This window comes from Puma concolor, chromosome B2 (genome assembly GCF_028749965.1).
Source record: "Puma concolor isolate L17-30 chromosome B2, mPumCon1.1.hap2, whole genome shotgun sequence".
Classification (NCBI taxonomy): Eukaryota; Metazoa; Chordata; class Mammalia; order Carnivora; family Felidae; genus Puma; species Puma concolor.
Genome location: NC_141671.1, coordinates 139,913,273 through 139,935,689, shown reverse-complemented (window position 1 = coordinate 139,935,689; position 22,417 = coordinate 139,913,273). Strand labels below are relative to the sequence as shown.

Below are 22,417 nucleotides of genomic sequence, written 5' to 3'. Positions count from 1 at the left end.
ACACCCACGTCAGACTTCAAACCCACAGAACTGTAAGAATAATTCATTTGTATTGTTTTAAGGCACAAGATTGTGGTAATTTATTATGTCAGTAATGGAAAATGAATACAATATGCATGCACTAAAATTCTGTTTTTTAATGTATAAGAATAAATTCACACATAATCCAGAGTGGAGTATACTCAGGGATTTCTTAGGTACTGGGAAATGTTTTCATTCTCAAAATGACAAATACCTGGTTGTTACTTTTTATTAGTGTTCATTAAACTGTACGTACACTCTTCATTATGAATATTTTATATATAAAATATTTTTAAGACAAAAGCAATAGACTAGGGATGCTTGCTATAAGAGGAGCATCTCCTTCAGTACCCTGAATAGGCATCCATTTGAGTTGTAGATTTACTTATCAGTGCCATGACTGGGTCGATGGAAGGATGGGTGGATGGATGGATGGATGGATGGATGGGTGGGTGGATGGATGGCAGGGCAGAGAGATATGGGTGTCAGGATAGTCCCCTGCACTTTCTACCCTCTGGGATAGCAAGGTTCTGTGACTTTCCCATGACTATGTGAGAAATCATGAAATTTAACCTGTGTTGGAGCCAACTCGCTGGAGTCCCAGCCAAAAGGGCTGCCCACATATTGAGAAGACTTTAGCAACAAGCGTCTGTGGTGAGACCGCCAGTGACAGAAACCAGTGTGACCACAGTGCTGGGGCAGTAGTTGGATCTCAGGTATAAGAGGCCATACAGTGGGAGTCCCTGCACAGCCATGCTAAGAACCCATGTGTGCGTGCGCTCACCGACAGCCAGCATCTGGATGGGTGCCATACAAATGAAAATGCCAGTCCATTTAGTGTCTGTTTCCAAAGCACAAACAGCCAATGAGGAAATAACTGTGGCCAAAACCAGTTAAATAAAAAGAGATTTGCCCTTTTCTCTACATTTCTCCTCCCCGGCTCCCTCTGACCCAGTGGAGCCGGGGCCTGGCTAGAGGAGTTGTGGGAATGAGTTAACAGAGTGTGCCCAATCTTCATTCCAAGCCCCTTGTGCCAAGAGCCTGTCCTGCAATGGAAAGAAAAAGAATTTTGAAAAAATAAATAAATAAATAAATAAATAAATAAATAAATAAATAATTTAAACTGGGCTGGAGTGAGTTTAATAATGGAATGTGACCAAATAATTATGGAATCTGCCCAAGATATCATCAAGGAATGGGAAAAAGAGATTTGACACAGAAAGATTTCAAACTGTAACTGAAACATGAAAACTGTGTAATTTAATATTCTATCAGATTGATACTGCTAAAAAAAGAAAAAAAAGAGTTACATAGACAAGGAAGGGTCATAGGACCCTGTCTAAGCAGTGAAGTGTAATTAATGTTCAAGCTCAAAGATAGTGGGGATTGTAGCCCTTACATTAGGTGTCATATCTCAGCCAGTCTTTAACCCTGGATCATTTAAGCTTTAGTTTGCTCATCTACAAAATGTAAAATAAACCCAAAATAAGAAAGTATATCTGTTTGCTCAATTTAAAAAAGGATAACAGTACCTATTTTATAGGGTTCTTGTAAGGATTAAATCAAATTATAGATACAAAGGGAACAGGGTGCTTGACACCCATTGGATGTGAACTCATTGGATGTGAACTTTAATGACTGGGGAAGCATCCTGCAAGCCAGAAGACTTTCTGGAGTTGGTGACTCTTGGGCCACAGCATGAATAATAGGAGACGGGGGGCCAGTGAGGGCTTTGGTAACAAGAGGGGATGGGAACATTCTAGACGGTGACACAGCATAAGCAAAGAAAGTAAGAAACAGAAGCATGTGATGTTGGAGGGGTGGGAGAGGGGTGGGGTGCAAAACATTTTGGTGCTGCTGGAGTGTAAATTGTTAGTCAAGGAGAGAAGTCTGAAAAGGGGGGTAAGGACCCGATCGTGAAAAGCCTCGAGTGCCCTACCTCATAGCATTCTGTGCTCTGCATCCCAGGGAAAGGTCTGAACTCTTGAGTTATTATACATACAAAGTCCTTTTTGATCTAGCTCCTGCCCACCTTTCAGAATTCAAGAGCTCATGCGGTGCGTAGACAGGCAGATAGATGACGCCAACAGACCTGAGGCTTCCTGAATACATTAAAGGTCTTACGTCTCAGCACACTGCTCACACTTTCCTGAATACTGGAAACGGTCTTATTCTTCCTTCATGTGATGAATTCCTCCTTTCAAGTTTAATTTAATAGGCACCACCACTGGGAAGCCTTGTCATTCTTCTTCTTCTTCTTTTTTTTTTTTTAATATTTATTGGGCACTTCTTCCTACACAGCACTGTGTAAGATGCTGGGGCTCAGGGTGAGCAGGCAAAGTCCCCGCCCACAAGAGATAATTCTCATGTGGGGCGATGATCCAATACCTAGGCAATTATTAAACGATGTTATGACTCAAATCCGTGCAGGGGCTCTGAGAGCCCTGGACTCTGACCCGGGCCCCTGGGATCAGAAAAGTTTCCCCCTCATGCCAAGGATTCTCCTCCTGTGTTCCTGTTGCACCCACTTAGACTGCCAGGGAGGAAGGAGGAGGAAGAGAAGAAAATGAAGACGTGCTAAAACATTACGCCTTGGTATGTGTCAGCAGCAATGATAAAGCACTTTAGATGAATATCTTATGTAGCCCTCACAACAACCCTATAAGACATCTAGTTGTTATTCCCATTTCAAAGACGAAGAAACTGAAGTATCAGAGGTAAATTCACTTGCCAATGTCACTCAGCCAGTGAGTGGGAGAACAGAAACTCCAGCCTCGATCAGATTAATTCCACTTCCAGTCTGTAAAAACACTGCACCATGCTTTTTGTCTAGCCGTAAAATGTCTCCATTTTGAAAAGATGATTAGCGATTGAGAGCAATTATCACAACTCGCTGTAAATATTGTTTCCATGTCTGTGTCCCTCATTAGCCCATGTCCTTCCCCAGATTCTAGAAGCTTCTCTAGGACATGGAGAATAGAGTCTACATATTATTCACCTTTTATCTACAGTCTCAGATAGATGACTCAAAATTAGCACCCAGTAAATGTTCATTTGAATGCATTAATGCAGATAAGAATGAACGAGTCTTTAAATGAATGAATTATCTTAGGAGCTGGAAAGAACCAAACACATAGGAAAGGTCACAGAGCTCTCGGGGTTGATGACAGCCGGTAACAAGAAAAGGGCCAGGCCAAGGTGGCAAGTTGTTAGCATTAGAGAGGTCCAACCCACGGCAACGGGCAGATGTCCTGGCCACTGGGCAGATCTCTATCATCAATAGATTCAGCAACAGGAAAGAGACTGAAAACCCAATGGGCACGTGGCGGGCATCAAAGATTTGGGAAGTGGGTACCGGATAGTGCAGCACTGAAGCAGGACCTCATCACGCTTGAGTAATAGAGTGACAACAAAAGGAGGCATTCAGGGGCAAAGGGAATTTAAAAAAAGGAGGAGTTCTGAAGCATAGGTTCAGGATTCAAGGTTAGAGCTGCACCAGCGTTAAGAGGCTGGTCGATCTCTCTGCACTGCCCCTTTCTGGAATCCCTCTTGTTTTTTGGACCAAGAGGCCCTGCCCAAACTGTTGGTTAAGTCTGTTTATAGTAATTTATTAGTCTCAGCTGTGGGGATAGGCGGGCTCTGGAAGCAGGAAGTCAAGCACATCATTATTAAAGGAAAGTTTCTGTGATCAGGCCAAAACCAGTGGAGACATCCCTGATTTCTCAAATTCTTTTATACCACACATCCAAACAGTCAGCAAATCCTGTAAACTCTACTTTGAAGACGTATCAAGCATCTTCCTGCTCGTTCATACTCTCACTGCTGTGACTCTGCTCCACACCCCGGTCATCCTTCCTCCTGGCCAAGAGCAGTGGCCTCCAAATCCCACTCCTGGCTTCTGTTCTGCCCCCCCCCCCTCCTTGGTGTATCCTCAGGTGAGTAGCCAAAATGGGCCTATTTGGTTGTCATCTTTTTCTTAGCGATCTTTAGCAGTCCTTTATAATCATTGCAAATAACCTTCTCAAAGACTAGAGCTTGTCTTCCATGTCACTCTGTTCAAAACCTTCCAATGGCTCTCTGATTCACCCAGAGTGCACACCAACATCCTGAGCTGCAAGGCAATGCATGAGTACCTTCTCTCCTCTCTCTCACGTCATCTCTTACAACTCCCTCCATTCGTTCACTGATGTCCATTTGTTCCCATGACATGCTCTCACTGAGCGCCCTGCCCATGCACTATCTTTTCCTCTGCTGGAATGTTCTGTCTCCAGATAGCCATGAACTCAACCTCTTGCTTCCTTCACAGATTGACTCACCTTCTCAGTGAGGCCTTCTTTCCTACCCTATGTATAATTTCAGAACCCCTTCCAGCTCACAAGCACACATACTATCCCCTTTTCCTGACTTAGTTTTTCCCCCTAGCCCTTATAATGACCTAATTTACTATATTTTACTTATTTACTTTGATATTTGTCTCCATCACTAGACTATAGGCCCCCAATGGCTAGGGATTTCTGTTCATTTTGTTTCTTGCTGTATCTCCAGTGCCTAGAACACAGCTTGCCAGATAGCCACATAATAGATGCCCAGTATATATTGGCCAAATGAATTAAAAAAATAAAAGAAGTTAGGTACATTTATGTGTGGAAAAGGTCCTGATTAAGACTTTATGACTAACTAGAACTAAAACTAAAGTTAACTTTATTTAAATTTTAGATCAGAGAATCAATAAAGTTGAGATGACTGATACCACATGTATGTGTGTATGTGTGTAAATAACATGTGTGGGTGGGGGGAGCTGTGAAAAAGAAAGAGAATCTTCTCATGTGTTTAGTCACCATTTTAGCTTTTTGTAATCCAGGAGCTTTACAGAGCCTTCAGTATGCCAGTGTATTTATCAAATCCCAAGGAAGAAATTTACAGATCAATTTCCATTATCCCAGTTTATTGACCAAGTGAATTCATTGTTCTCTGAATACCAATTTTGGAGAAAAAAATAACAGTTTGAGGGTTCTTCAAGAACTATTATCCTGACTATATACAACTCCTCTTTTTCAAAATCATTTGACTCCTTATTAACTAGATAGAGGTTTCAAATACTAGATAAATGTACCAACAGCATATCAGACAGTGTTGAAAATTACAATCATCTTTCTTGCTTATCTCAGATTTGGCCTCAGAATCCCGTGCAACACATTAGTAGCAAGTGACTAGACTTGGAGATGAAACCAGTCTACCACACCCAACATCTTACCCCCTCCCCACACACCACAATGTAGCCTCGATCTACATTTAAAACTTAGTAACTTTATATAAGTAAGCGAAACTAATCAAGTTTCCCCATACATAAACCTGTTATTCTGAAACAACACACAATCATGATGCCATATTGATTTGCAACCCAAATGTCCTTCCACACATCTCAGTGTAGATACACAAATGGCTCTCATTCTTTGCCAATCACCCAAAGAGCCACAGTCAGCTATAACCACTGAGCTGAGCATGATCTCTCTAGACTCTGCACTACTCACTACTTTATTCCTTATGTTCTGACTCATTTTGCAATCTCCCCAGAGCCCTGTACAATGCCGTGCACATTGAAGGTGCTTAGTATTTTCTAAGTGGCTGTCAACTTAAAGTTTAACAAGTAACTTCCTATTTGAATATTGTATTTTAAATCCCTCCTTCCTTGAATTCCTATTTCAAATCTGCAAAGCCATTCAAAATTAGTTCCATGTAATACAAAGAAAGTTTTCAGTGTGTACTTCAACGGGCCACTTTGATCATCTGCAATTTCTATGCTGTGCAGTTGAGAGTTCTGATTATAAAACATGCAATTTCTTTTTTCATCATTCTCTGCCCTACCTCCTGGAAAGAAATAAAATAAAAATACCACATTATCTCAAGTGTTCTCATTGATTTCTTCTGGTTCCTTCATGTATGTAAAAGCCTATCTCACTTGGATTATAAATTCATGTCAAGGAGAGGAATATTATTTTCCACTGTATTTCTATTTCCCACAATGCCAGGACAGACATTTCCTAAGAGCCCTTTGAGTGGGTGAATGAATTAATAGATGGATGAGACTGAATGGGCAATCATGCACAGTATTAGGTAAATTCTACTTAAATTCAAATGTGAAGACTTAAGGTGACACCGTGAAAGACTTGTGTATACTGTGAAACTAGTTCACAGGAAATCAAGAAACCATAGAGCCTTTAGCAAAAATTTGACAATGTGAGTACAGGTTTCTGATTTGCAATTTAAGTATGTTGCAATATGGAACTCAAAAATTAGTCACCTGGGCCCTTCTAGATTGTATACGTAATACTCATATACACAAAGATCTTCATTAACTTTCTGCATCTCTGAACTTGCTCTGCCATAAACCAGAACATAGTAAAGACCTGAGAAATTACCGTGAAATCAAACCACTGTCTCTCTCCCCCTGACTTCCGTCAGACCCTGGAGATAGGTCTGACAAAGCAAAAGTCTGTTCCACAATCCAGCTACCATCACCTAGGAGCCCTCAAAGATCTCAAGATAATATAACATAGACCACTAAATTCTGAACTTTTTCTCCATCCACAAAGAATCTGACTGTAATAATGGACCATTATTGTGCTCTCTAGGTGAAATAAATATTTTGTTATTTTTCCATGTAAGGCAGAGTGATATTGTCCAACATTATATGAGTGACCCGTTGAACCAAACAATCTGAACATGCAGGGCCCATCAAATGAGCACTTGTAAAGTACTTGGGGTGACTGACACTTGACTCTATCTTGAGTGAATTTATGATATACAAAATTGAGCATAACTAATAAAAAATGGTCTTTATATCTGCTTCCACAGACCCATCCAATTATGTTGAGGTGTAAATGCACGAATGCCATTCTAACAATAATATTGAGCCTTTTAAAGCTTAATTCTGATAAGTTAAACAATTAAAGAAATTTCAGTAACTCATGATTTATGTTTAAAAAAGTACATATAAAATGTAAAACTGTTAATTATATCTCATTTTACATATTTGGGAATCAGACTGCTTCCATCTAAATAAGTTCCCTGAGAAGAACCTGTCTCTGAGGATTGATTAGAATCAATTGGAGAAACATGGTAAGTTCTGTTTACCAAAAAGACAAAAGTGTGTTTAAGGAGTCATATTTTAACTCTCTTTCCAGCTCTACTCTGGAGAAGTTTGCCTAGATGGAGCAGTCAGTGTTTCCTAGATCCAAGCAAATTTCTTCCTTTTCCATCTGCTTTTCAAAGGTAGAACAGTTGATGTTAAATAAATGATCATGTTGGAAAAGAGAGAATAAAATGTAAATATGCTACATAATTTCTTACTGAAATAACCTTCTAAGGTTACCAAACTCACTGAGGTATATTTCAGCTCTCCTAATGATGACAAGTACCCCTAAATATGAATAAATGTACTATAAACATTTTGATGCTCTGTCCTTTTCCAATATCTTCTGTCTGCAAATATCTTACTTGCAAATCTCCTGTCTCCCTTACTATGAAGTCATTATACCAAAATCTGCTGCTGTATCCAGATTCTACTTGAAAAATGCATTCGTAATGGTATGGAAATGATCATGATCAAAAAGTGCTTTTCATAGTTACCACACAGCTGCTTGATAATGATAAGCTCAAGGAGTTCTGAAATTCTGCACAAAGAGAAGGCATCCCCATGGCTAAAATAAACTGCAATCCATTTCTGACTCATATATAATAATTTTATATAACATTTACATTTTTTGCAAAAAAAACACTTGACATAATACCAGGCATATAGCAGACATTAATAAAGTTTATTGAATGGAATTATTCTCCTAGTCATTATTTGATGCATTGGTGTTGCAGGTATTTCCTAAGACCCAGATATGCACATAGACTGCAAGTGGTGAAACTCTGTGAGGTGAAGGTCATTAAACCTGTGGTCACTTCCACTCATCTCTTCAACATTCAGAGCATAGGCAACACATCCAGTTCCTAAAACACCGTCATTGAAGATTCTGGCTAATGCGTAAAGGATTGCACAATAAACTGCAACTGTGAAAGAAAGTCACCAAGAAGTTACATTTGACTTCAGCAAGTAAATTACTGACTGAATAGCCAGCTGGTCACAGGTGCAAAAAATTTCCCAAACAGCCATTATTACATTTTAGAGAAGTTCATGGAAGGAAAAGATCGCTCTCTCTCTCTCTCTCTCTCTCTCTCTCTCTCTCTTTTTGTTGTTGTTGTTGAGCTTGTTATAAAGTTGGTTCTGAGAACACTCCTCTGGCATCTAGTTTACATGTGTGACATTGCAAGGAGTGATCTTTGATAGAGCGGGCAGAGGAAACAAGGTAGACTGTGCACTTGGGGGAAACAACAGATTCTCATACGCAGCAATGAGGATCCAAGAAAAAGAAGCATCAGAAAAAAATAAAGAATGCTTTTTTTTAAGCGTGTTATTTATTCATTCAATCATGAATTCATCCGCTAAATCCTGAACATATACAATGTGCCAAATCTTGTTCTGAGCACTAGAGATAAAAGAGTGAAAAGTGCAGGCAAACCTCTTGAGGTACATTATTCTAGAGGGGGGAGAAGGAGATAATAAACAAGTCAACATATGCAAGCTGACTCAGATAACGAAAAGTATTTGGAAGAAAATAAAGCAAGAAGATACAAGAGAGAAGAACTCTGGGGAAGATTACATTGAGTGGCTAGGTAAATCCTGAGTAGGTGATACCTAAACAGAGACCTGCAGGATATTAAGGAGTCTACTCTAAAGATTTGGGGGCAGAGGATTTCAGCAGAAAGAACAGCAAGTACTATAAGCTAAACTTATTCAAGAAAGTAAAAGAAATAGGCTGATGTGGCTACGCCACACATAGCTGTGGTGTATGGGAACATGGTCTGAGAGAACTAGGCTGGGACAAGATTACATAAAGCCTTCTCGGCAGTGGTAAGGGTTAGAGATTGTATTTAAAGTGCAATGAAAACTCGTTGGAGAGTTTTAAGCAGAAGCATGGCATGATGGGATTATGTTTTTAAAAGATCACTCGTCTGTTGTTCAGAGAATGTGTTGTTTTGGGTTGTGGAGGAGGAACTAATTGGTGGCTTTTGTGGTAGTTCCTGTGAGAGACGATAGAAGCTTGGACCATGGTTGTAGCAAAGGGCAGGGAGCGATGTGGATGAATTGGGGATATATGTTGGAGGTCGAGACGAAGCGACTTGCTAATTAATTAGATGTGGGGTAAAAGAGACAAAACAAAGATAACTTCTAATTTTTTGACAAGAGTAACTAGGTAGAACAATTAGGTACAGGTTTGGAGGGGGTCGATATCTGGAGTTCTGCTTCTAAGATGTCTGTTAAACATAATAATAGCATCTACCTTGTAGAGAAAATAAGAAGCGTATGTAAAACATTTAGGTCAGAACTTAACACACAGTAATGGTTCAATAAATATAAACTAGTATAATTATTCTTCAAATGGAGCCATAAAGGTAGTTAAGAACATAACAGAGTTCCGCAAGATCAGGACTGAAGATATAAATCTGGGAGGGACATAGAATTTGGGGCTGCTCAAACCATGACACTTTATTTTTTTCAACTTTTGTTTTGAAAACAACTTTGCATTTATCTTTTGCATCGTGGACCAATACTTTTGTAAAATCCAACAAACATGAATTACTTTACAGATAAAATCAGACACAAAGGTACAACGGACTAATATGCTTGGATGCCAAGGCAATGTCAAATTATTGTGAAAGTTTCTAAATGTAACTCTCGATTTCTATACTCCTCTCTCATTACAGACCAATAAGGAACAGTTTGCAGACCAACCCCAGTGGAGGGAATACACTTTGAAGAGCACTAACACTCAAAGTTATGATGTAGCTAGAGAAAGGAGGCCCGGGAGCAAACCCTGAGACCTATTTAACTCCTGTAGAGGTGAGGCGGGAGGAGGCCAGGAGGGTGTTCAGTATGGGAGCTTGAAATAACGCTAACACTGTTTGAATGTAGGAGAACACAAGCAATGGGAAATCATATATATTTACAAGTAATCAGTTTTAAGTAGGTACAAGAAAAAAGCCTAATCATTCCAGCCAGGAACTCACTCCTCTTCCCACAGATGTCACATCTCAAGAGAGACACCCGCTTCCCTAATTCACCCTCACAAACACTTCAATTTAATCATCAGAGATGCAATCTAGCGCTCATGATGCATTAAGCATCCAAAGCTTCTTCACTACCGAGCTGGGCTCCGCTAGCGAATGGAACAATTATCAGACCTGATAGCTACCTAGCTGTCCCCAAAGGATATTCCAAGCCCCTAGCATCAACACCTCTGTTAGTAATTCACGACTCTTGCCTTGTCATCGCCTTCTCTCACTCAAAACTCTGGCTCCAGTGGTCCAGACGCCCGAGACGGAATACATGCCCCAGACCAGATCTGAAATTATTCTTAAAGGCAAAAGTGTCAGATTTCTGGGTGCCGATGTCAACAAAGAACTCTTCATACAGTCGAGTCCTTTGGGGCGCAAAACTTGCTTAACCCCCCACTTTCTTGAACCCTCCCGCAGGGACTGCTTCCCCTGGGACCCCACCGTTGCAGCGCTTTTTCCCCCTCCTAAAAGACACGCTTCTGGTTTCCAGCAGTCTCCTAAGGCGCACGAGAAAATAACGCGGGCTGCGGGCGAACGTGAAGTTGAGGGAGCCCAGGAGGCTGAGCCTCTCCAATCAAGGAAGGCTCCCAGGTCCCCGAGGCTCCGGCGAAGCTCCGCGCAGACCCCCGCACCGTGGGCGCGGCGCCGAGGCGAGCGCGCGGGGGCCGGGCCGCCGGGAGGGGCGGGGCCGTGACTCACGCGGCCGCGCGCCGGGGGAAGAAGCGGCACCTCGGGCCGAGCCGGGCGAGGGGCTGCGCCCGCCCGCGGGGCGCATGCGCGCTGCCGAGCGGCGCCCGCTCCCTCCCCGCCCACCCTCCCTCCTCCCCTTCCCCTCTCCCCTCCATCCTCGCCTCTCTCCCTCTCTCCTCGCCCGCTGGGTGCTGAAGTTGGGCGGATGGCAGCAAACCCGCTCCGCTAGAGGACCGAGCAGCCCAGCCTTGCGCCCCCGGACCCATCGGTGCGCTGCCCACACCTCCAGGCGACGGGGTAAGATGTTGCTTCTGAAACCGAGCGGTGCTAAGTAAATGACATCAAAATGTCTGCTTTGCACCGAGGGATGAATGTTTTAAAAGGTGGTGGCTGGGGGAGGTGAAGGTAAGAGGGGGCGGCGAGTGCAACCGCCGGAGCCCCGGCGCGGGTGGCTGCGGGCGCGGGGGTCTCGGCGCCGGCCGCGGCGCCGCGGGAGGGAGCGGGGGCCGCGCCGCAGGTTTGGGAAGTTGAATCCCGCGTTGCTGCCACCGCGCGGTCCGCTCGCCGCCCTCCAGCTGCTGCGGAGGGGCTGGGCGAGCGTCCGGCCCGCCAGGGGAAGCCTCGGTCGGGTCCGCAGCGGAGGGCTGGGCGCCTTCGGGGAGCCGGCAGAGAGGGCCGGGGGCGGCAGAGACCCCGCGGGGGTGCGAGATCCTGCGGGATTTTTGTGGTCGTTTGTTAGAAAACCGAATGTGAAATTAACAGTGCCCGTTCGACCGATCACCTCGGGGTGGGTTTTTTTTTTTTTTTTTTTTCCTTTCTTTCTTTGGGTAAATGCACTAACCAGGTGGGGAAGGTGTAAGCCTAAGGGATTGCAAAAATGCATACCTTGAGCGTCGGTCAGATATCTGAGTGGTGTGTGTGTGTGTGTGTGTGTGTGTGTGTGTGTGTAGGGCGTGGGGGTCTCTTTTGTTCCTCCCCTCCCGTTAGTCGTAGGAAAGGGAGTTCTTGTGTGCACGGTTTAGGGTAGATTTCACAGGCACCGAGGGGACCAGGAGGAGGAACGCCCACCAACCCCTTCGCCTGTGTCCGGGTGGGTGTATCCGAGACTCCCCTGCTGGGGGTGATGGTGATTCTTTTTTTGGGGGATGGAATCACAGTTTAATAGCTATCTTCTCGCCAGCCTCCGTCCTCCTCTCCTCTTCTGGTGCTGCGGCAGAGACTGGATGCAGACACTCGGCCGTTTCCTCTTCTCCCTGCCTCCGGGTCTCCGTGAAAAATGTCGGAGGACTGGAGGATGGCGGAGGGACAGAGCTGGCCTCGGAAGCCGAGGAAGGGGGGATGCTCCCCGGGAGCGGGAGGCTCTTGGCAGTGCGTCCCGGGCTGCCCGCGCCAGCCTCGGGAGTCGCTGGGGTCCTGGAGACTGAGCGGGGGTCGCCTGGCCGAAAAGATGCCCGCTGTGCGGGGACCCGCCCTGCGTCCTCTGCCTCCATCCGGAGTCCCGGACGCTGCTCACCTGGGACAATCTTAGTCGCTCCGGGGAGACTGACCCTGGCTCCTTGGCAGAGTTTTCCTAAACCTCCCTGACCCTTCGAAAAATGCCTCCTTCTAAAAGAGTCTCTGGAAAGGTTTGTCTAGGGAACTTTGCAACCTTCCCATAGTTGTTGTTGTTGTTGTTGTTGTTTCCAATTTCCTTTTGGATTATTTTACAGGGAGATTATTTCCATCATGGGAAGCCTATCATAAATAATAGAGAGAAATCTAATAGTTTAGTTCCCGTTAAGAATAAACATTTCTGAGACTAGATATCATCTGCATTTCCGGCGTTCATACATACCGGTTTTCCGGGTAATGCATCCTTCCGAAATCATTTAATTGGAGAAAAGAGAAACAGTTTTTACTGTTGTAGTGGAAAATAATGTTTTCCTCCTGGTCGCATTATGGGTATTAAATAATTTTGGAAACTGAAACACTTTAAATTGTGTTGCTAAAGTCTGTAAGTAATAATAGCAGGTATCCATGAAATATACATTGTAGCACTGATATCTAACACAAAGATGATTTGTACTCAGTTTAAATGAATGAGCAGTTCGACCTCCTTCAGTTAAGTTACTGTTATTAAGCCATTTCTTCTGTTAGCATGAACTAAAACAGTAATTAGTACACTCACTGGAGAGTAGATTTACTCAGTATTTTTGTAATCTTGAAAAACTGTAGTTAGAGAAACCATGGAAGGGTAGTTTACGATTTGTGGAGATGATAAAACAAGTGTTTATTATTATGAAAAGATTGGATGGTATCATGTATTAAACAGGATGAATCTCCATGGCAGTGACAGCTGATCTCAGAACTATGGACCCTTATCCTTCCTCCTAAATTTGTAGCCTGAAAGATTAAGAAAACCACCTAATATACAAACAACATAAGGAATGTATTGTACCAACTTAGACCTTTTTTACTCTGGTTTCTCAATGATTCCTTGGTGTTTAATCCCCATGGAAGAGAATTAACAAGGAGATTTAATTTGCTGTCTGTGTTCAATTCTAAGGCATCCCAGGTTTTCCTTCGCAAATAGGTATCTCTTTGCTTTTAGGGATCTTCGTATAGGGTCTAAATTTATTTGAACTCAGTGTTGAAAATCTAAATTATTGTCATTCCTATGGACTTCCTATACTTTTGCTTAATGACATTCCTTAACATTTCCTACCACTAGGGCTTGGGACTTTGTAGACAAGGAGATATATGTATTTAATTATAATATATGTATTCTTACTCATTTGATCTTATTATAACAGCCACATAAAAGTAAATAACCTAAGTCTATATCGGTAAAAATTCTGATTGACTCATAAATTAAAAAGTCAGAAAACATTGGCCTGTTAATCTACAACTGTAGAGACAGTGGCCTTCACATTAGAAGTCCATTTGCTGAAAGACATTCGCTTTTCCTGAAAAATGGAAGGTGGACATGGACAAAGAAGTATGGAGCCAAGAGGATGGAAATCCATCCAACTGCATTTCTGCTAAGAATCCTTCTGATGGTCCAACTCTGCTTCCTTAACAATGAAAATACTGTACCACCCAGAAGGGCAAATGTGAGGACGAGTGTATAGCCTGTGGATGAGAACAGTGCTATGTGATATTAAAAACATTTTAGTTCAGGGGCGCCTGGGTGGCTCAGTCGGTTGAGCGTCCGACTTCGGCTCAGGTCACGATCTCGAGGTTTGTGAGTTCGAGCCCCGCGTTGGGCTCTGTGCTGACAGCTTGGAGCCTGGAGCCTGCTTCGGATTCTGTGTGTGTGTGTGTGTGTGTGTGTGTGTGTGTGTGTGTGTGTGTCTGCCCCTCCCCCACTCGCACTCTTTCTCTCTCTTTTTCAAAAATAAATAAACATTAAAAACTATATATGTATATATATAAAACATTTTAGCTTATCTGACTAGTATAATTAGAGTAAAAGTATGAATGCATTGTAGAGCCTTCACATTTTATGACATTTATGGGGGTGTCCTGGATCCTCAGGAATCCTATATGTTTTTAGGGAAAGATTAAAAAAACAAACAAACCTTAGATGTATGTAGCCAGGACTTCCAGTGTTAAATTGACAGTCTTGCCACCTTCTCTATCTCTTCCCATCTCTACTTATCCCCCAAAGACTTTCCCAATATCCAAAGAAAGTCCTTCAGACTGGTCCTCCTACTGTTGTGCCAACATCTAGCACAATACCTGGCAAAAGGTAGGTGTTAAGCAAGTATTTCTTAAATGAATAAATTTTGCAGAATTGAGATGGCTCACAAAAGTCTTTGGGATTACACTTATTAAAAGGAGTGCTCATGCTCATTACCCCCATTAGTTTGAGTTCCTAAAGATCCTGTTCATGGTCCCACATCTTGGGAGGAAGCAATTTTTAGAATTGTCATTTGTGAATCTGCATCTTTTTAATACAGCAGTTAAACTATGGATTTATTTTCAGATTATAAAGGCATTATATGCTTATTTTAGATCCCCTAGAACACATAAAAATATATGAAACAGAAAATTAAAATTACCTGTGGGCAGAGACATGGACGTGGTGAGCAGGAACTTTGGGTCAAGCTGACCTTAGTTTATGTTCTGGTTTCTCCACGGAAGAGCTTTGTCATTGTGGTAAAGTTGCTTACCTGATCGGGGTCTCGGTTTCCTCAGATATACAACAGGGATAAAACCCATCTCCTAAAATTTTTGCAAGCATAAATTTATTGCATTGTATATAAGGTGCTAAACATATGCCTGGCATGTAGTAAGAACTTATAATTATCCCAATGCATAAAGAATTGCTGTTGAAAATACGCAGTAGTTTACCACTAGGCATAATGTGTACTATTTTTTAAAGAAGTAGAATCACATTGTAGAACTTCATACTTACTTTAAAAAAAAATAATATTACTTTGGTGTTTCCCAGGAAATTAAAAATGGTATTAAAAAAAAAAACACTGGTATTTTTAATACAATTTAGTGACTGCAAAATAATTCAACTTATGTGGGGCGCCTGGGTGGCGCAGTCGGTTAAGCGTCCGGCTTCAGCCAGGTCACGATCTCGCGGTCCGTGAGTTCGAGCCCCGCGTCAGGCTCTGGGCTGATGGCTCAGAGCCTGGAGCCTGTTTCCGATTCTATGTCTCCCTCTCTCTGCCCCTCCCCTGTTCATGCTTTGTCTCTCTCTGTCCCAAAAATAAATAAACGTTGAAAAAAAAAATAAAAAAAAAATAATAATTCAACTTATGGATGTTTTAATTTATTTAGTCATTGTTTTACTTTTAGATTTTTATGTTATTTCCCATATTTTATTGTTGTAACTGAAGTACATCCTTATGCCTGGATTTTGTCTGTATATCTGTGTAGCATTTTTTTTTTTTTTTGTCTAGGCTTGATGCTTAGAGCAACAACATACTATTACCAACATACTATCGTCTTTTGAAAAATCTTTGCTAACTTGATAAATGAAAATATTTTTCAAACTTTTATTTCTTTTGTTACTAATAATGCTAATAAGTTTTTTAACATGTCAAAAATAAATTATTTTTTTCTTTTGGTCTTTAAGGATAGCTTGTTCAAGTCTTTTGCCCGTTTTTTCTCTTGGTATTCTGGTACATTTTTGTTATTCATTTGAGTGCTAATGTTAATTTTTAAATGTGGCAGAAACACACAAAAAAAGGAAGTGCTTAGTAACCCAGAGGACATTTGGCAAAGGCTGCTGAGATGGTTGAGGCTGAACCAGACTCCAACTCAGCTTGAGTGGAGGAGACATCACCAAAATCTGGAGATGGATCAGCCACAGGATTCGGGCTGCTGTGGTGTCCATAATGTACGGTCACCTGCCACTGAACCTGGGCTTTCCAAAGTGTACAGTCCCTTTCAGAAGCCCAGAATCACTTAATAGTTAGGATCTGCTGTTTTTCTGCTTGGGCGCTATGCACGCACGCACGCGCACACACACACACACACACACACACACACACACACATACACGTACACACACCTTACTACATGATAAGTTCCTGGATTTTCATGGATTGTTTTTGTCAGTTGCCAATGCTGTAGAACTTTTGAGTTTTCCCGAGATAAAGGAAATTAAAGGGAAATATAAGCGTAGCTGGAGGTCATACAGGGCATTAATTGAAGTTTCTCATCAAAATGAAATCAATTAAGTTGAATTATACGACCATATCAGATTGGAATCTTATCTCAAATTTTCAGCTGGAGGTAAAATTTAAATATTTAAAAGGTGAGAATCTAGTCTCTTAATGAGTTCTATATAGTGTTTCACAAGATTCAGTGCTCTACTGAGCTCCTGGTTTTGACTTTTTAAATCCTAAGACTTTTGACAAATTTGGTTTCAAAAACCTGAGTAGTTAGCTTGAAAAATCTGTGAAGTCCCTTAGATATGAAACTACCTGAAAAGGGTAAACTTTTATGTTACTGCCGGTGCCCCTTCATCAAATATAGTAAAACCTCAGTAAAAAAGATTCAACAAACTTGGAATTTATAGAATGGGAGGCCCCAATAGGAAAAGCAGTAAGTTGTGGTAGAACAGGAAATCTTGTTTCAAATAAAACTAGATTTGAATTCTTGCTCTACTCTTTACTAGATGTGCAAGTTTTTTCATGAAATTATATAAATGTTTCATACTTGAAATTCTAGCATGAGTAATAAACATCTAAAATCTCTCTGAATTTCTTAAACTTTGTGTTTGAGATTTTTTTAAAAATATCTGTGTCAATAAATATAATTTTATTACAGACAATGAATGTAGTTCACAAAGCAAATATTTACTTCCTTGTATTAGGTCACAGGCTTTTCATAGTACCGCTGATTGTCTATTGAAATACAAAGGTTAGAATTCAAGAGCCATGACATTACAATAAAACAGACACCACCCAGGGGAAATTATGACATAAATGAAATGAGCAGGTAAGTGTTTATTTCATTTCTTCAATTTTCTCAGGTCTTCCAAATGGTATCGTGAGTTAAATCCAGTGAAAACCCTTCTGTCAAAGTTGACAACACTGTCTCTGTTTCTAGTCTCTGAGAGGCTGGGGCTTGGTTTTGGTAAATTATGGAAGGCTATCTGATCTGGAGATTTTAGGAGTCAGTTTTGGTTCTAGGAAAACCAACCCATGTCTCCACCCCATTTCTCTCATGTCTTCCACTTTTTCAGGCTTCAGTTAGTGAAAATCAACAAATATTTGAAAGTCTGCTATCTGAAAAGTGGTAATCTGTGTGATTTAATTTAGAAGATGTAAAAAAGCATGTGGAAACTTGCCCTTGAAAGAAAGAGACTTGTTTAAAGCAGAGAAGGTAATTCTTTTTGGAATGAGCCCGGATTTGGGATTCAAATAACCAGAGATTTAGCCTTAACCTTGTTGAGCCTTGGTATCATCATCTATAAAATTGAAGACCTGATAGTATATACCTCAAAAATGTGAAAGTATTAAGTGAAATAATGTCTGTAAAAACGTTTCCAATGTTGGCAATGACTATGCAAGTGTTAGACATTGTACTAGAGTTAGATAATTTAAACTAATCCAAGAAGCATCATGTAGATGATGAGTACTTGAAGGGATTTTAATTTCTTGCCAGTATTTGTCTTAACTACTGGGGTCCTTATTAATCTTGAAGTTATTCTATGTGTTTGCTGTGTTATCCTTTCCTGACCAGCTTGTTTAACCAACCGGTTAAATGAACATCCATATTCATTCATAAACACTGCTGAGTACCTACTACATGCCACACTCTGTGATAAGATTTTTGGATGCAGAAATTAATTAAACGTGGCCCCTTTCTATAAGGACTTTATATATAAAATTCTTCAGCTTACTGTTTTGCTTCTATCTAGTGAGCACTGACCATTGTGTTTACAAGGCACAACTAAATACAAGGTGGAAGTAATGAGTAAGGATCTCCTTAGGATTTAGCAGTTTTAGGCTAATTGACCTCAAAGTGAAGATTTCTCTACCCCTAATGAAAGCAGAGACTCAGATAAGGGGAAGGGAAAGCAGGAAGTGGTTCTGGCTGGTGGATGATGTAACCACCACCTCCACAATCCAAACAACAAAAGACTGGAAGCTTAATACTCTTTGTGAATCCACCCCAACTCCCATTTCTCCCTCATTAACATAAAAAAATGTCTATACACATCTATACTGTGCCTTTTCCCCTCCTCACTTAAAAATTACCCTGGATGATCATCAAAATATAAATTAAGGTATATTAAAGTGTTGGGGGAGGGGTGAGAAAAGGGAACCAGAGAGAGTGATACCACAGATCCATATTTCCTGTGCAATAAAAATATCATAAAATTTCTCCTCATACTATTGACATTCCTTCTTTGATAATATTTTTATAACATAGTTAATTGAAATGAAATCCAGAACACTCTTTTCAGATTAAAATAAAAAGTTACATTTGATTTTGGAGAAAGAAAACCATCTTCAACACCTACTTACTGAAATTATTAGGGTAATCTCTTCATCTAGCAACTAGATGTATCCTGATCTAGGAAGATTTGATATCATTTATAAGATCGGGGTAGAGACTTCAAATCCTCCCTAGAAAAAGATGAAAAGACAGTTAACTTGCCTGTGCACAGTAGTGAAAGACATTAACATTATGATGAATTAACTTGAAAGTAAGCTAAACCCTCATTTTAGCCACTGAATTTAACTTGCTTGTCACTAAACCTTCATCTGGGCTGCTAATAAGTAACTATATGTGATAATTTGAGATTTGAACTTATTTCTCTCTCAATTTATTTCTACTCAGCACTACCATACCATACACAATTTTCCTGTGCCCTATGAGTTTAGATGATCAAGACTTACCTAAAAGCAAAGGAAAATCCAGTGCTCTTTATGAGGGTGTTAAGACAGAGACATGGTATAAAGCAATACAGTGACCTATATAACTCACAAATTTATCCCCAACTAAATGCTATATTTTGAATTGGAGTATTAAATACTCTGATGTAAATTAGAATATTAGATAGTCCAGTGTGAATTGCAGTATTATTTTTTCCCTACCTACTGTGTGGGTGAAACGTGACGTTTGACTTCCCTTTTTCTCTCTTTTTATTATAATTGGTATGATTGGTAATATAAGTAGTATTTCTAAATAGATAAATTGAAGAGAAAGGAGTAGCAATTCTTTTTGTACACCTAACATTTTATAGAAAATAGGTGTGTACGTTATTTTATATAATTTTAGGATAGTTACATAATTTTTGCCTGAAACTTAAGACCTAGCAAGCACTCAAATATTAAATCTGTCAGGAAAATAAAATAAAACAAAGCCACCCTGCTGTTTTATTCTCTCCTGGTAGTCAGGAATAAACTGGCCTGATTTTCATATCTCTGTTAGTTTATGAGTAAATAATATTGGCAATTTTGATTCAAGCCACTAGAGCCCATGTTTTAAACTGCTCATGTCCAGTAATCTGAGTTTTTGCTGTTGAAGAAATATTTTAGACTAAATTATCTTTAGTAAATCCAATGCCTAATGACCCAACTATAGTTGTATAAATGCTGGATTTAGTTGAAGGTATACTTATATATCATTTTTTAATGCCAATAACCAAGAGGTAGAGAATCCTTACACACTGGTATTGTCTTCACAGTTTAATATTTTGAAGAGGTAACTTTCTGTGTCAGTGTCTGACTGTATGTGTGTGTTTCCTCTTTTTGTCTGTGGGTTGATATGAGAAAACAATGGACCTGATGCCTTTGTAATCATAGCCAGGCATTTAGGAAGAAAATATGCACACTGTAGAATACCAAGGGAAGAACCAATGAGATAAGAAGGAAAGTCAGGTAAAAGGAAGACTGGGCTCAACAAACAAGACTATTAGCTAAAAACTCATTATATCTTAAAGTATAATGCCATTCAATACATTATTATGTAATTCCGCTATATTATATAACCACTTCCAATTTTGTGAATTCATGTGACCTGATCTTAAGAAGGTAATTTTTTTTCATTAATTCAGTAATTTCATTGACTGAACATCTGAGTAATGCAAGTGGTGTTTTATGATGTAGAATTTCATTAAATAAATGTTAATTCCAGGAAGGAAAAAATGTGAAGCACTTTTCTTGACCTGATAAGAGGTTATGTTGAATAGTTAAAAATTCTTCTAGGTTGGGGCGCCTGGGTGGCTCAGTCGGTTGAGCGTCCGACTTCGGCTTAGGTCACGATCTCACGGTTCGTGAGTTCGAGCCCCGCGTCAGGCTCTGGGCTGATGGCTCAGAGCCTGGAGCCTGCTTCCGATTCTGTGTCTCCCTCTCTCTCTCTGCCCCTCCCCCATTCATGCTCTGTCTCTCTCTGTCTCAAAAATAAATAAACATTAAAAAAAAATTAAAAAAAAAATTCTTCTAGGTAATACCAAAATTCACTCACATTTATAAAAAAAAAAAACTCCAGATTTTTCTTTTTAAATATAACTACTCCTAAGTCCATCTTATATAAAATCAGTTTTATTTTTATGATATAAAGAGACCTTTGCATTTTGATTGAAAATACCAGCAATGAATAAATACACATGTTCAGCTTTGTTTTATTGAGCAGTAGGGCAATGCAATGACTTCATGACCAAAGTATTTATTAAGATTTTGAAGGGAGTGGCAAGTGTGCTTGGAGAAGATTCTCTGCTCATTATCATTGCAATTATTTTTAAGGGAATGTAGATTTTTTTATGGTTTAGTAGGATCACCAAAGGTGATCAGTGATGCTGCTGGTTACAAACAAAATCAACTTTGACACTTAGTGTGCTGGCCTCTGACCACCAGCCCTGGGAATTCTAGCCTGGTTAAATCTCAGGGAAGAGGAAAGAGTTCTTGTGCTTGAGGGTAGAGCCCACAATTTGAAAAATGTAATCAGAGGCAGGCGGGAATAATGGAGACTGCTCTTTTGGGGCATCTGTAAATATGACGGGTGTGGGTCTGATTTTCCAAGTGTTTGCATTAAATTGCCAAGTTTTCTTCAGGTTCAGCTAGTCATTAGTTTCAGTTTTTGTTGTTGTTGTTTCCTGCCTCCTCATTTGTAATTACTGCAACTAAATTAGAGCCCTATTCTGTATCTGGGAATAGTAAAATGAAATAAGCCATAGCTAAGATGTAAGGAGCTTAAAGAGCAGTTGAAAAAAGAAATATGTATGCATATTGCTATTCCTCTTCTATTCTAGTAGAGACACAAAGTGCATGAGAACTCAGGAACTTTAGACTAACTTTTGATGGACAGACCCAGGATCTGGCACAAGTTTCATAGAGGTTGTGACATTTTCTCAAGTTACTGAAAGATAGAATTCTAACAAGCAAACAAAGGCCTTCCAGGCTCAAAGACAATGTAAATAAAGGTGCAGAACTTGAAAAATACTTTGTGGCACAGTTTCCCAGAAGTATATAGTACATGCAGGAAATCATAGGATGATAAGGCCAGAAAGGAGACAGACACTGGTGGGCATTGACATCAGTGTGGGGAGGAGTGCAGGGTAAGAGCTGTCTTCATCAGGTTTACACAGCGGGGAGCTGGAGGGAAGCAGCTATCCAGGTGAAAAAGGCTGAACCTAGACTGGGAAACAGAGAAAGGCCCAGCCTGAGGCAGTAGGAAGATGACATTGTGAGAACATGTTCAACTCCAAGCCTTCACGACTTGGTCACCAATGACATTTAGAAGATGTAAAAGGAATCTCAAGGCCAACGTGAAGGATTTGATCCTATGTGTCTGGGTAGTACATGTACAATTAAGGTATAGTTTGTTGTACCCATCAGAATTCTAGGAGCTGTTGAGTAGGCTGTTGGTTAAAAGCCTGGTTGATTCTGTAGGCAGGTCTCCTCTTAGGCTAGGTCAGCACAGGCTCATAGTATCTAGAATGAAGCTGGTAACAGTTCTGTTCTGCATATTCAAACCACAACTGGAATGTTATTTTGAATTTCTTTCCTCTGGACACCATAGTTAAAGGTTTGCAATACAGATGGTAAAATTAACAAAATCCGTTGTTCATGTGAGAAGTGATTGGAGG

At 40.5% G+C, this 22,417-nt stretch overlaps 1 protein-coding gene and 1 long non-coding RNA gene across 3 annotated transcripts in view; one reads left to right on the top strand and one right to left on the bottom strand.

Annotated features, from left to right (window-relative positions):
* LOC112862376 (uncharacterized) overlaps nt 1-22,417 on the bottom strand; it is a 155,882-nt gene that overhangs the window by 21,913 nt on the left and 111,552 nt on the right. Inside the window, exons 5-6 of the long non-coding RNA XR_003223796.2 lie at nt 18,852-18,953; nt 14,919-15,081 (exon numbers count right to left, since the gene is read on the bottom strand). This is a non-coding gene — a long non-coding RNA (uncharacterized LOC112862376). The remainder of the gene's footprint in view (nt 1-14,918; nt 15,082-18,851; nt 18,954-22,417) is intronic.
* RGS17 (regulator of G protein signaling 17) overlaps nt 10,983-22,417 on the top strand; it is a 95,982-nt gene continuing 84,547 nt past the window's right edge. The window contains exon 1 of one of the 2 annotated variants that reach the window (XM_025925670.2): nt 10,983-11,172. The gene's annotated coding sequence lies outside the window, so the exon portion shown is untranslated. The remainder of the gene's footprint in view (nt 11,173-22,417) is intronic. The other variant, XM_025925669.2, reaches the window with a different exon arrangement.